Source organism: Mirounga leonina, unplaced genomic scaffold (assembly GCF_011800145.1).
Source record: "Mirounga leonina isolate KUSES-001 unplaced genomic scaffold, KU_Mleo_1.0 Mir_127, whole genome shotgun sequence".
Lineage (NCBI taxonomy): Eukaryota > Metazoa > Chordata > Mammalia > Carnivora > Phocidae > Mirounga > Mirounga leonina.
In genome coordinates this window covers 66,531,145-66,543,582 of record NW_023270316.1, presented here as the reverse complement: position 1 = coordinate 66,543,582, position 12,438 = coordinate 66,531,145, and the positions used below count along the sequence as shown (strand labels likewise).

Below are 12,438 nucleotides of genomic sequence, written 5' to 3'. Positions count from 1 at the left end.
TGGCTCATTCATTAAATAGAATGCCATGCAGTTGTAAAACAAAACTGATGAGATAACTCTTAGTATATTGATATCACAATTACATTGTTGCATGATTAAAAACAAATAGTATAGATGAGTATGTACTGGGTGTGATTTTGTATAAAAAAGAGGATATAAGAATTTAGCACTCTCTATATTACATTAAGAAAATCTAGAAGGATATGTAAGAAACAAGAAACTAAGAACAGTGGCTCCTAGGGGCGCCTAGGTGGCTCAGTCAGTTAAGTGTTTGCCTTCAACTCAGGTCATGATCCCAGCGTCCTGAGATCAGCCCTCACATTGGGCTCCCTGCTTCTCCCTCTCCCTCTATTGCTCCCCACTGCTTGTGCTTTCTCACTCTCTCTGTCAAATAAATAAGATCTTAAAAAAAAAAAAAAAAAAAGAACAGTGGCTCCTAATGGGGAGTTGATAGAAATGAAGGTGGATGTGGATCAATTTAATTTTTTTAACCATGTGAATGTTAACCTATTGATATAATTTTTAATAATAACATTGTTTAGAAAAAACTACAAATATTTTTAAAATACAAGCAACTTAAAATCTTGGAAGAATTTTCATTCACTATTTTATTAATGGAGTTGAATTGAATAGAATCAATGACTGATTAGTTAAAATGAGGCGTTCTTGATTGGTGCAATCATGTAAAAGGACTGAGGTAACACTGAATATAAGTGTTTTCGTAACTACTTAGCTACCCAGGGGATTAAGTCCAAATGATTTCTATCAATATGCTAATAAAATTAAATCTAAATATAAAATATAACATTTAAAGCAAAGTATGTATTAGTTGATGGTTAATAGAGATAATGGTTAGTAAAATACATGCAATTCATTGCCTTTCAATTTGGACTGCATAGGTTTGGATCCTGGCTTAGTCACAAATTTTCTGAATAGTTTTGGAAACATCCTTGAGCCTCAATTTTTACCCTATAAATGAGTAAAACCATACTGCTTCCCTCACTGAGTTTTAAAGTAGACTTAAGATGGTTAATCACAGTATATTGCAATGTGATAATTTAAATTGTTAGCAAAAAGGTAATAGGTACAATTTAACATGTAGTTCTGATAAAAGCAGAATTTATCTTCAATATGATATTTATCTTAAATATAAAACTTAAGTATGAAATACTAGCAGCATTCAGATCAGTGAGATAAGTGTTTCTACTATAATTATTACTATTAATTATTGTTTAAGATGTGAAAAAAATAAAACAATTATTAGGGAAGAGGAAATAGGTATTATTTATAAAGAGTTTGAGTATATAACTAAAAACCTATGAAAATCATCTCTAAAACTGTTAAATGAAATATCACACAACCTCAGTGTCTCATTTGTGTACAGAGCAATTGTCTGGCAGGGAATCTGAGATGGGTCCATAGATGAAGCTAAACTGAGTCTGGTGGGTTGGTCCCTTGTAATGCCTAGTTTATAATTTCTATCAAGTGCCTGGAATACAGGTTGTTAGATCCATACACTTTGTCAGCTGAACTAGAGATAGGTTTGAAATCTATCATTAAAATTGATAAGTCTGTTCCCAACAGTATATACAGCTACTCTTCCCTCCTGAGGATGGAACTTAAATCTCTCCTTGAGTGTGAGATGGACTTACTGACTTGCTTCTAAAGGATAGTGAAACCTGGCAGTGATTTTCACTATTAATTAAGGCTAACATCAACAGTCATACATCATGTTGATGCCATGTATTTCCTGATACGATGTGATGAAAAAGGCACTTCATCTCTGTGGTATTCTTCTAAAAAAAATAACCCAAGTCTAGTCCAGTGGAAACATCATACATCCCCAAATTGAAGGATATTCTACAAAACACTTGACCAATACTCTTCAAAATTGTTGAAGGGCATGAAAAAAAAAGGAGTGCGAAATGCTACAGATCAGAGGAGTTTAAGGAGATATGATGACTAAATTTGAGGTAGTACTCTGGATTGGATCCTGAACAGAAATAGGACATTAGGGAAAACTGGTAAAATATGAATAAAAGTCTATAGTATAGTTAATAATATTGTATCTGTGTTGATTTCTTAATTTTGACATATATATCATGATGAGATAAGATATTAACGTATGGGGAAGCTGGATGAATAATATATGAGAACTCTCTGTACTATCTTTTTAACTTTTCTGTAAATCTTAAAAATTTCCAAAATAAAAAGCTACATAAAAGTGAGAAACTTGGGGCATCCCCAGTTAAGCATCCCAACTCTTGATTTCAGCTCAGGTATGATCTCAGGGTCATGAAATTGAGCACCGCGTTAGGCTCTGTGCTCAGCAGGCAGTCTGCTTAAGATTCTCTCTCTCTCCCTCTGCCCCCCTAAAATGAGAACCCTAACTTGGATGTATGCTTGAGGAGAAAGCCAAACTGTTCTTTCATGTAAGTGGTCTGATTACGGTTATCCTCAGAAAACAATCTAACAAATGATTCAGATAGATGACCAAAATGCCTAAATGGCTATACTGTAATACGGTTATGGTAATTTTAGCTTGTACAAATTTTAAAACACATGTTATTTGAATGTTCACTGTGGAAATAAAAATTCTCAACCAAGTATATTTGTCTGATGTCTTAACTTCAAACCCTGTAACTTCTGGGTGAATTCTCCATTATTCATACTGTAAATAGATCAACTTACTGTCTGTAGTGTTAGCCTGTTATACATTGACAGTTGTTTAACCTAATGGTTTATTTCTTTTTGGACTAGTTGAATTAGTCCAGTTTTTCTGGCAGAATCAGTTGTCTCTTTACAAAAAGTAGTGATGTAGGTTCTGGGAGTGTGAGAATTGGAAATAAGTTTCCTTCCCATCTATTCTCAACTCTAAGCTATTTGGCTTTCTTCAGGCAAATGTTGGTTCCTATGTGTATCTGGGGTAGGAAAAGAGAAAATAAGATAACTGGTGCCGGGTTTTCTTTCCCATGGGAATGACAAGCAGCTGAAGAACTATGTTAGAAGCCTAAGGAAAAGACTAAAAAGCAGCAAATCTTGAGGGATCGCTTTGCTCTGGAAGATCTCTGCCTCTTATTCTCTCTCCTCTGCACCCCCCTCCCTCCTGAGTAATGTTAACATTGACTTCTATGTAAGTGACCACCAGGCCAAGAGGTACCTGAAATGATGGAATAAATCTGCCCTGTCCTTGAACTTGTGGGAGTATGGTGGCTTGGGATGCTGGCTCGGGACTTACAGCAAGCTAAGTTTTGTACTACAGATCAGTATACTTAAAAGGTCTTCTGCCTTACAACACCTGCAGGGATTCCATCACGTAAAAATCACAGCAGTGAGATCTGACCTCAACTGTATAAAAATGAAAAATAACAACTCATTAAAGGCTAGTAGCCAGAAACAGAAGATAAGGGAGAATCATCAAACTGTGTACTCACTGAAAGAGAACTAGTGGTGGAGGCTATGGTGGAACCTTTGAATTTTATTTTTAGAAAGAGCAATTGAGATTCAAGTAGAGCACCAAAAATCATAATCTGCCTTGTTAGCTCATGATTTGTTTTCCAGTTTATCCAAATTAGCGGACTGGAAGTTCCCAAAGCATGGACCAAAAATATAAAGTGAAAGAAAAGATAAAGATATACACAATAGGAGACTAAATGTGAATAATAAGAGTTCTTGAAGGAGAAAAATAATGGGTATAACAGGATATCCTGAAACACTTCGTACTACTAAAAATTTATAAATTTTGGATATAATACAACAAAAATCCTTTCAGATATATAGCTGAGCACACAAAAGTAGGTAAATTTTCGTATGCCAAAAATGAAAACCAAGCATAATAGAAGAAATAATTCTTAAGAAACAAGATAATATTAAACCATGTGGCTTTAAAAAGTAATCAAAAGTAACTTCTGGAAATGAAAAGGTAGTAATTAAAATTAACTCCATGGTCATGTTAAACAGATTAGATAAAACTTAAGAATTGGTGCAGTGCCTGGGTGGCTCTGTCAGTTGGGTGTCTGACTCTTGATCTCAGGGTCGTGAGTTTGGGCCCTATGTTGTGCCTACTTAAAAAAAATAACTTAAGAATTGGTAGCTGGAAGATAGAAATGAAGAAATGATGCAGAATGTACCATCAAGAGACAGAGATGACAAATAAGATAGGAGGTTAAGAGATGAAAAAAAAGAATGAAAGTTTTCATAGAATAAAATACCCAGGAATAAATTTAACCAGGGAGATAAAAGATCTATAAACTGAAAGCTGTAAAACATTGACGAAAAAATTGATTAAGAAATAAGAAGGTATTCTGTGAACACAGATTGGAAAAATTGATATTGTTAAAATGTCCATACTACCCAAAGCAATCTACAGATTCAGTGAAATCCTTATAAAAATTCCAATGGCATCTTTCACAGAAATACAACAAATAATCCTAAAATTTATGTGCAACCACAAAAGACCTCAAGGTGCCCAAAGCATTACCCCCTTATGAAGAAGAGGTCATGTAGTGCAGGGTCCTGATGCTTCAGGGAATGTCTCTGCTGTGTGCTGCTTGCTCTCTGTTGTGTCTTGGCTGCTCTGTTCTTCAGGCTAGTAATCTGCAGAGGCTCTCCTTGCCTCCTGTGGGCAGTGTTTGGTCTCTGGCCAGAATGTGGTGAATTTTAACTAGTTGTGCTCTGGTTTGATTGTAAAATAAGACCTGACACCACCTCCACCAGAACTGAAGTTCTTCACAATTCACTGGTTGGGAGATATAATGTGGGCAGACGTTTGTGCTGGTCTTCTGAGGGAGAGGCCTGCCTCAATGGGACTGAAGTAAGCTTGACTGAGAAGGACCGAAGTGTCCATCCATCAGCGGATGAATGGACAAAGAAGTTGTGGTGTACACAGACACACACACACATACATATACAGTGGAATATTATTCAGCCATAAAAAAGAATAAAATCTTGCCATTTGCAATGATATGGATGTAGCTAGACAGTGTTATGCTAAGTGAAAGAAGTCAGTCGGAGAAAGACAAATATATGATTTCACTCATATGTGGAATTTAAGAGACAAAACAAATGAGCAAAGGGGAAAAAAAGTCAAATTGTATTGCAAAGTTATAGTAATCAAACAGTATGGTTCTGGCTTAAAAACAGATGTGGATTAATGGAACAGAGTAGAGAAATAAACCCACATATATGTGGTCAATTAATTTATGACAAAAGAGTGGAGAATCTAGACTGGGGAAAGGACAGTCTCTTCAATAAATGGTACCAGTGGAACTGGACAGCCAAAATCAAAAGAATGAAATTGGACTCCTATTTTGTATTATACACAAACATCAGTTCAAAAGGGATTAAAGACTTGAATGTAAGACTTGAAACCATAACACTCCTAGAAGAAAACAGCAGTAAGCTCCTAGACATTGGTCTTAGCAATGAATTTTTGGATTTGACACCCAAAACAAAAGCAACAAAAGCAAAAATAAATAATCGAGACTATATCAAACTAAAAAGCTCTTGTACAGCAAAGGAAATGATCAATAAATGAAAAGGCAGCCTGCAGAATGGAAGAAAATACTTTCAAGTTATGTATCTGATGAAGGGTTAATACACAAAAGATTTTAAAAATTCACGCAACTCATATGAAAATAAACAATCTGGTTAAAAATCGTGGGGAGAAGATCTGAAGTTCCAAAGAAGACATACAAATGGCCAATAGGTGAATGAAAAAGGTGCTTAGCATCCTTAGCATGACTAATTGTCAAGAAAATGCAAATAAAAACCACAGTAGATAGATATCATCTCACACCTTTCAGATGGCTATCATCAAAAATACAAGAGATAGCAAATGTTGGTAAAGATATGGAGAGAAAGGGAACTTTTGTTCACTGTTGGTGTGAATATAAATTAGTTGCAGCCACTATGGAAAACAGTATGGAGTGTCCTCACAAAATTAAAAATAGAACTACCATATGATCCAGCCATTCTTCTTCTGGGTAGATATCCAAAGGAAGCGAAAGCATTATCTCAAAGAGATATGTACCCTTGTGTTCATTTTAACATTATTTACAAATAGCCAAGATATGGAAGAAACCTATGTATCCACATTTCCTTATTCATCTGTTGATGGACACGTAGGTTGTTATATATATATTATATATATATATATATATATAATATATATATATATTAACATATTTATGTAATAGAATGTTATTCAACCATAAAAAGGGAGGAAATTCTGCCCTTTGCAGAAACATGGGTGGATCCTGAGGGCATTATGTTGAGTGAATTAAATCAGAGAAAAACAAATACTGTATGATCTCATGTGTAGAAACTAGAGAAACCAAACTCATAGAAACAGAACATAGAGGTGGCAAGTAGGGAATGTGGGGAATGGGTGAATGTAGTCAAAATGTAGAAACTGTGAGTTATAAGACAAATAAGTTCTGGGGATATAATGTACAGCATGGTGACTATAGTTAACAATATTGTATATTTGAAAGTTGCTGAGAGAGTAGATCTTAGAAGTTCTCATCACAGGAAAAACATTTTGTACCTGTGTGGTAATGATGTTAACTCACCTGATAGTGGTAGTCATTTTGCAATTTATACCTATATCAAATCATTATGTTGTACACCTTAAACTACTGCAGTGTTTTATGTTAATCATATCTGAATAAAACTGGGGGTGGAAACAAGTTGATAGGCAGTTATAACAAATGTACCTCTCTGTGGGTGAAGGTTGGTAGTTAGAGGAAGCCACAAGTACATGGCATATATGGGGCTAGGGGATATATGGGAACTCTGTGTACTTGCTGCTCAATTTTGCTAGAACTACCAACTTTCCTAGAACTACCCTTAAAAAATCTATTTAAAAGAGTGTGTGTGGTGGATAAACAGAGGGAAATAAACTGTTTCCCATAGTGGCTGCAACTAATATATATGCATACCAACCGTGAACAAAAGTTCCCTTTCTTTTTTTTTTTTTTTTAAGATTTTATTTATTTATTTGAGAGAGAGAGAGAGAGAGAGAGAAACAGCACGAGAGGGGAGAGGGTCAGAGGGAGAAGCAGGCTCCCCGCTGAGCCAGGAGCCCGATGCGGGACTCGATCCCAGGAATCCGGGACCATGACCTGAGCGGAAGGCAGTCGCTTAACCAACTGAGCCACCCAGGCGCCCAAAAGTTCCCTTTCTTTCCATATCCTTACCACATTTGTTTTTCATAAGAAAAATGTTTACCTGTATGTTGGGGGTGGGGACTGTGAATGATGGTATGAGTTGGATGTGAAACATTTCCGTATATTTTTATGTTATTATTTTTTAACAAGGTAAAAGTATTATTTATTTTTAAAGCTAAATGATAAAAATTGGTAGATCAGTATTTAAATAAACTAACATAAGCTTTAACACGAAAAAGTTAATGAGGCTTAAGAGGGGTACCATGTAAGGAAAAAGGTACAGTTCACCAGGAAGAGAAAACAATTTCAAATGCATTTATATATAACAGCATAGGGGAGGTACAGAAAGCAAAATTGACTAAATTTGAAATAGAAATCAAAGTGGTTTAGAGATTTTAACATATTCTTTTTAAAAGAGCAATCACAAAAAAACTTCACAGTATAAATTTGTACAGAAAATCCAGTGGCTTGATTCATATATACATTCTCTTCAAACACACACAAAACTGTAAAAATTGTCAATTGAAGCCATAAAATTGTCCAAAAATTTAAATTATTGTCATAATGATGACTTCTCGCCCATAGTGCAATTATGCAAAAAATCAATGATAAAAATCGACCTAAGACAATGGAAATGAAAAATTTTAAATAACCCATAACAAAAAATTATTGTATATATTACAAAATGCTTAGAGTGAAAAATACTGAAAATTTTGTACATTTACACTTCTGAGAGTTGGCCTAAGAGGTAGTGGAGACAACTTACAGCCATAAATATTTTTTATTTTATTTTATTTATTTTTTATTTTTTAATTTTATTTTTTATTGTTTTTAAAGAGAGCACACGCACAAGCAAGGGGAGGAGCAGGGAGAGAGGGAGAGAGAATCTCAAGCAGACTCTCTGCTGAGTGTGGAGCCTGATGCAGGGCTCCATCTCAAAACCTTGAGATCATGACCTGAGCTGAAATCAAGAGTTGGACGCTTAACTGACTGGGCCACTGTGGCACCCCTAGCCATAAATATTTATATTAAAAAAAGAAAGGTTATTTTCCCCCTAGGTTTTATTTTATGCTGACTGTAAGGATAGTTTAATATCAGAATATCCTTTAATTATGATCTCTTTATTAACACATTAAAGAATAGCTATGCAATTACACTAATGGATACAAAAAATTTGAGTAAAATTCAGTACCCATTCATCATAAGAATTCTTAGGAAACCAGGAACAGATGATTTCTTTAACATGATAGGGTGTATCTCCTGGAAACTTACCATAGTCCTATTTAGTAAAATATTAGAAGCATTCCCTTTCAATAAATAATAATTAATGAAAGTCTGTTTACACCCTCCCTGTTCAAGATCATAATTGAACAATTTATTGACATTCATAGAACAGTCCACCTAAAGTTAGCAAATGGCTCTCAAGTATAAAATATATTATGGGCTGGACTATAAAACATAAGACAAGTTTCAATAAATTTAAAAGAATTGAGATCAAACAAAATATTTTCTTTGACCACAACAAAATTAAATTAAAAATCAACAGCAGAAAGAGATTTGATAAATTGCCCGACATTTGGAAAGTAGACCATTTCTAAGAACCCCTAGGTCAAAAAAGACTCACAAAGAAAAATAGAAAATGGTTTGATTTGAATAAAACCACAACATATAACATACAACCAGAACATATAACAACTTCCTGAATTCCCATGCATTGCTGATAGGAATGTAAAATACTCCAGCCATGTTCCATAAGGGTTTTCTAATTTCTTAAAAAATGTAACACACACCACATACCCTAGCATTTCCATGCTTGGGTATCTACTCAAGAGAAATGACACCATATGTTCACACCTATAATTGTGCATGGACATTCTTAATACCATTATCTATGATAGTTCAAAACTGGAAATAATCCAAAATTCCATCAGTCGGTGAATGGATAAAGTATCATATATCCATACAATGAAATACTAGTGCACAAGTAAAAGGAAACAAACTACTGATGCATACTATGACATTAATGAGTCCTAAAAATCACTATGGTGAATGAAAGAGGCCTGATGCAGAAGACTACATATTAAATGATTATATTTATATGAAATATCCAGAATGCAGATTAGTGATTACATTGGAGTAGTGATGGGAGTGGGGAGTGACTACAAATAGGCACAAGGGAACTTTTCAGGGTAATGAAAATATTCAAAACTGGAAATTGATGATTACATCACTTTATAAAGTTTTTAAGAAATTACTAAATTATATACTTATAAAATATGTTTTATTTTATTTATTTTATGTTTACATTGGTGAGTGAAGCTGCTGGTAAAGTGTGTTTACGTTTTGATGGTGGAAGTATGAATGTACATATGTTTGGAGGTCATCATAAATTGCCAAGTCTCATAAAATTAAATATAAAAGCTTTTAACACCCATCATTTCAGCAAAAGAATTTATTCTAAGGAAATAGTAATGGATATACTCAAAGATTTACCTATAAGGGCAAAATTTTGTTGATGGTAGAAAAAAATTGGAAATAGCATAAATGCCAACAGTAGTGAATGGGTATATTATGCTGCATACTTATTATATTTAATGATTGAATATTCAAGATAGCACATATTGTTGATTTACAGGAAAAAAGCTGTAAATTACCTATGTAGAATTATTTTCATTGTATTGATACCATGTATATTTGTCATCTATATTTATATGCATAGTAATTCATCTAGAAGAACACAAACTGTTACTTTATAATGATTTTCTCTGGGTTATGGAATCATGGGTCTCTTTTACCTTTTTCTTCTTCCAACATATGGTCTGAGTTTGTTATAAGAAATATTTTTTGGCCATCCAGAAGAAAAGCTGGGTGGTTTTGTGAAGAAGAAAATTGGAGTCTGTTTTCATTGGAATGTTTAGTAAGCTAATAAATGTGTAATGTGTATGAGATTGAAAGGTTACCCTTTTTTAAATAAGATTACATTCTTAATTCAAGCGGACAGAAATCCTATAAAATTCAAAGGTGTGCAAATTGGAACTAAAAGCCTGAAGTCTGTTTAGGTCTTAAAGTTAAGTAGGGTCAAGATGTCAGTTTCTCTCATATATGCCCTTTTGAAGCCTTTCAGAGCTGAATGCATAGAGTTGGGTCTTTCATTAGGGATTCTGTGGGAAACAAAATCATGTGATTCATAGCACAGCCACACTCTGCCTGAGATATAATGGATGGCATTTTTGGCTATCTCTTGACTGCTGTGCAGCAAAATTTATTGGTAAACATTGTTTTAAAGCAAACTGCAGGAGGAAGCTGACCCATCTCTTCTCTGGTATATGCAGAGCATTCTTCACGTCCCCCTCCCCCTGCCAAGCCTAGACTATAGCTGTTCTGTAAACATTTACATCGTGGGAGGTAATCAGGAGGGCATGAATTTCCTTAGTAGTTGAAACTGTACTGGTGCAGGTAAGAGATTACTGTAAATTCCTAATTAGGCTATTCTACATAGCCTAATTTGGATAACTTTTACCAGCTTCATGTATCAGAGAGATATATTAAGGGATACACTTTGGCTTTTTTTTTTTTTTTTTCTCTCTTGATTAGGAGCAAATAAAAGTCAGTCCTCCCTGCCTTGGATGTAGCTTGAATTGGAAAAGACTTAAAGCCTTCCCCTCTATAATCCCATAGTATCCATTAGTCCTGGTTTATTTTCTAATGACCAGTTGACTTTTTAAATCTTATTTATTAAGTGTTTTGCAAACACAGCCACAAGAAACCTAAGCTTTGGGTTTAGGTTATTTTGCTGTTTCCCTCCCTGGACTGAGGAGGATTAGGTGAGGTGAGACAGCTGCCCTGTGTCTTTTGTTGTGCAATGTGGAGCTTGGAGGCTGATGTTAGAAAAGAGGATTTCCAGGGTGCCTGAGTGGCTCAGTTGGTTGGGCAGCTGCCTTCGGCTCGGGTCATGATCCTGGAGTCCCGGGATCGAGTTCTGTGTCAGGCTCCCTGCTCGGCGGGGAGTCTGCTTCTCCCTCTGACCCTCACCCCTCTCATTCTCTCTGTCATTCTCTCTCTCTCAAAAGTAAAAAATGGGATTTAAAAAAAAAAAAAGAGAGGATTTCCAGGTGAGCAGTATCCACGTAAATGGTTCATTATTTGATTTCTGTATTAATTAAGGTAACAATGGCTGCTCTAACAGACAAACAATGAAATTTTACTTATTGAACTAGTAGTTTCTTTCTTGTTCACTGAAAATCTAAATGGGTGTTCCTCAGCAGGCAATTTTCTTGCAAGCTGTGATTTAGAGACCCAGGTTACTGCTACCATCTTGTGCCTCCCTGTTTTCATCATGTGGCTCCTGTGTTTCTGCCTTGGGGAAAGAGCATGAAAGACATGCATGAGTGCTATTCTACTGACCTGGCCTGAAAATGGTTCATGACTTTCCTGCTCACATTCCACTGGCTAAAACTCAGTTAAATGGTCACACCTGGCTGTAACAGAGGCTGGAATTAATAGTATAGTTGTGGACTCAGGAAGAAAAGAATAAGAATTGGTGAATACTCGCCAGTTTAAATCATAGATCTGAACAGGGAACAATAGAAAATCAAAGTGATAAATGAAGTATCTTGGGTTGAGAGCCAAGAAGATCAGATCTTGAATTCTAAGACAGTGACACAAATGAGAGGCATATAGCAATTCCCTGAGCTAGAGCCAAGTGTTGCAGAAAGCCTTGAGTAGAGCCTTCTATCCTATTTGTGGAGTTGGTGGGGGTGGTGGGTGGGGGGAGACAGTTAAATGAGCCAATAGTAAGTAACTAAGAAAGTTTTTTGGTGTTTTTTCTCTTTGTTTGGCTTTAAATCCAATGGCAGACCACAAATTCATGCAATAATGAGTTCCCTTTACTTCTGTTGAATTATTTTGCTGTGTAATCCCAACATCAAACTGGAGTACTCACTTTTAGCCATAATTTTAAATTCTTTTTTTTTTTAAAGATTTTATTTATTTGAGAGAGAGAGAGAATGAGAGAGAGTACATGAGAGGGGGGAGGGTCAGAGGGAGAAGCAGACTCCCTGCCGAGCAGGGAGCCCGATGCGGGACTCGATCCCGGGACTCCAGGATCATGACCTGAGCCGAAGGCAGTCGCTTAACCAACTGAGCCACCCAGGCACCCTAATTTTAAATTCTTGATATTAAAGTTTATCATAGATTATTTTATAGACTTTAAATTTAGATATAAAGGACTTAAAAATTCTGTGGTCTCTGTTAGGGGAAACCAGTAGTT

At 35.4% G+C, this 12,438-nt stretch overlaps 1 protein-coding gene across 7 annotated transcripts in view; it reads left to right on the top strand.

Annotated features, from left to right (window-relative positions):
• The window catches only part of NBEA (neurobeachin), a 683,633-nt gene that overhangs the window by 200,381 nt on the left and 470,814 nt on the right, over positions 1–12,438 (top strand). The window lies entirely within an intron of this gene.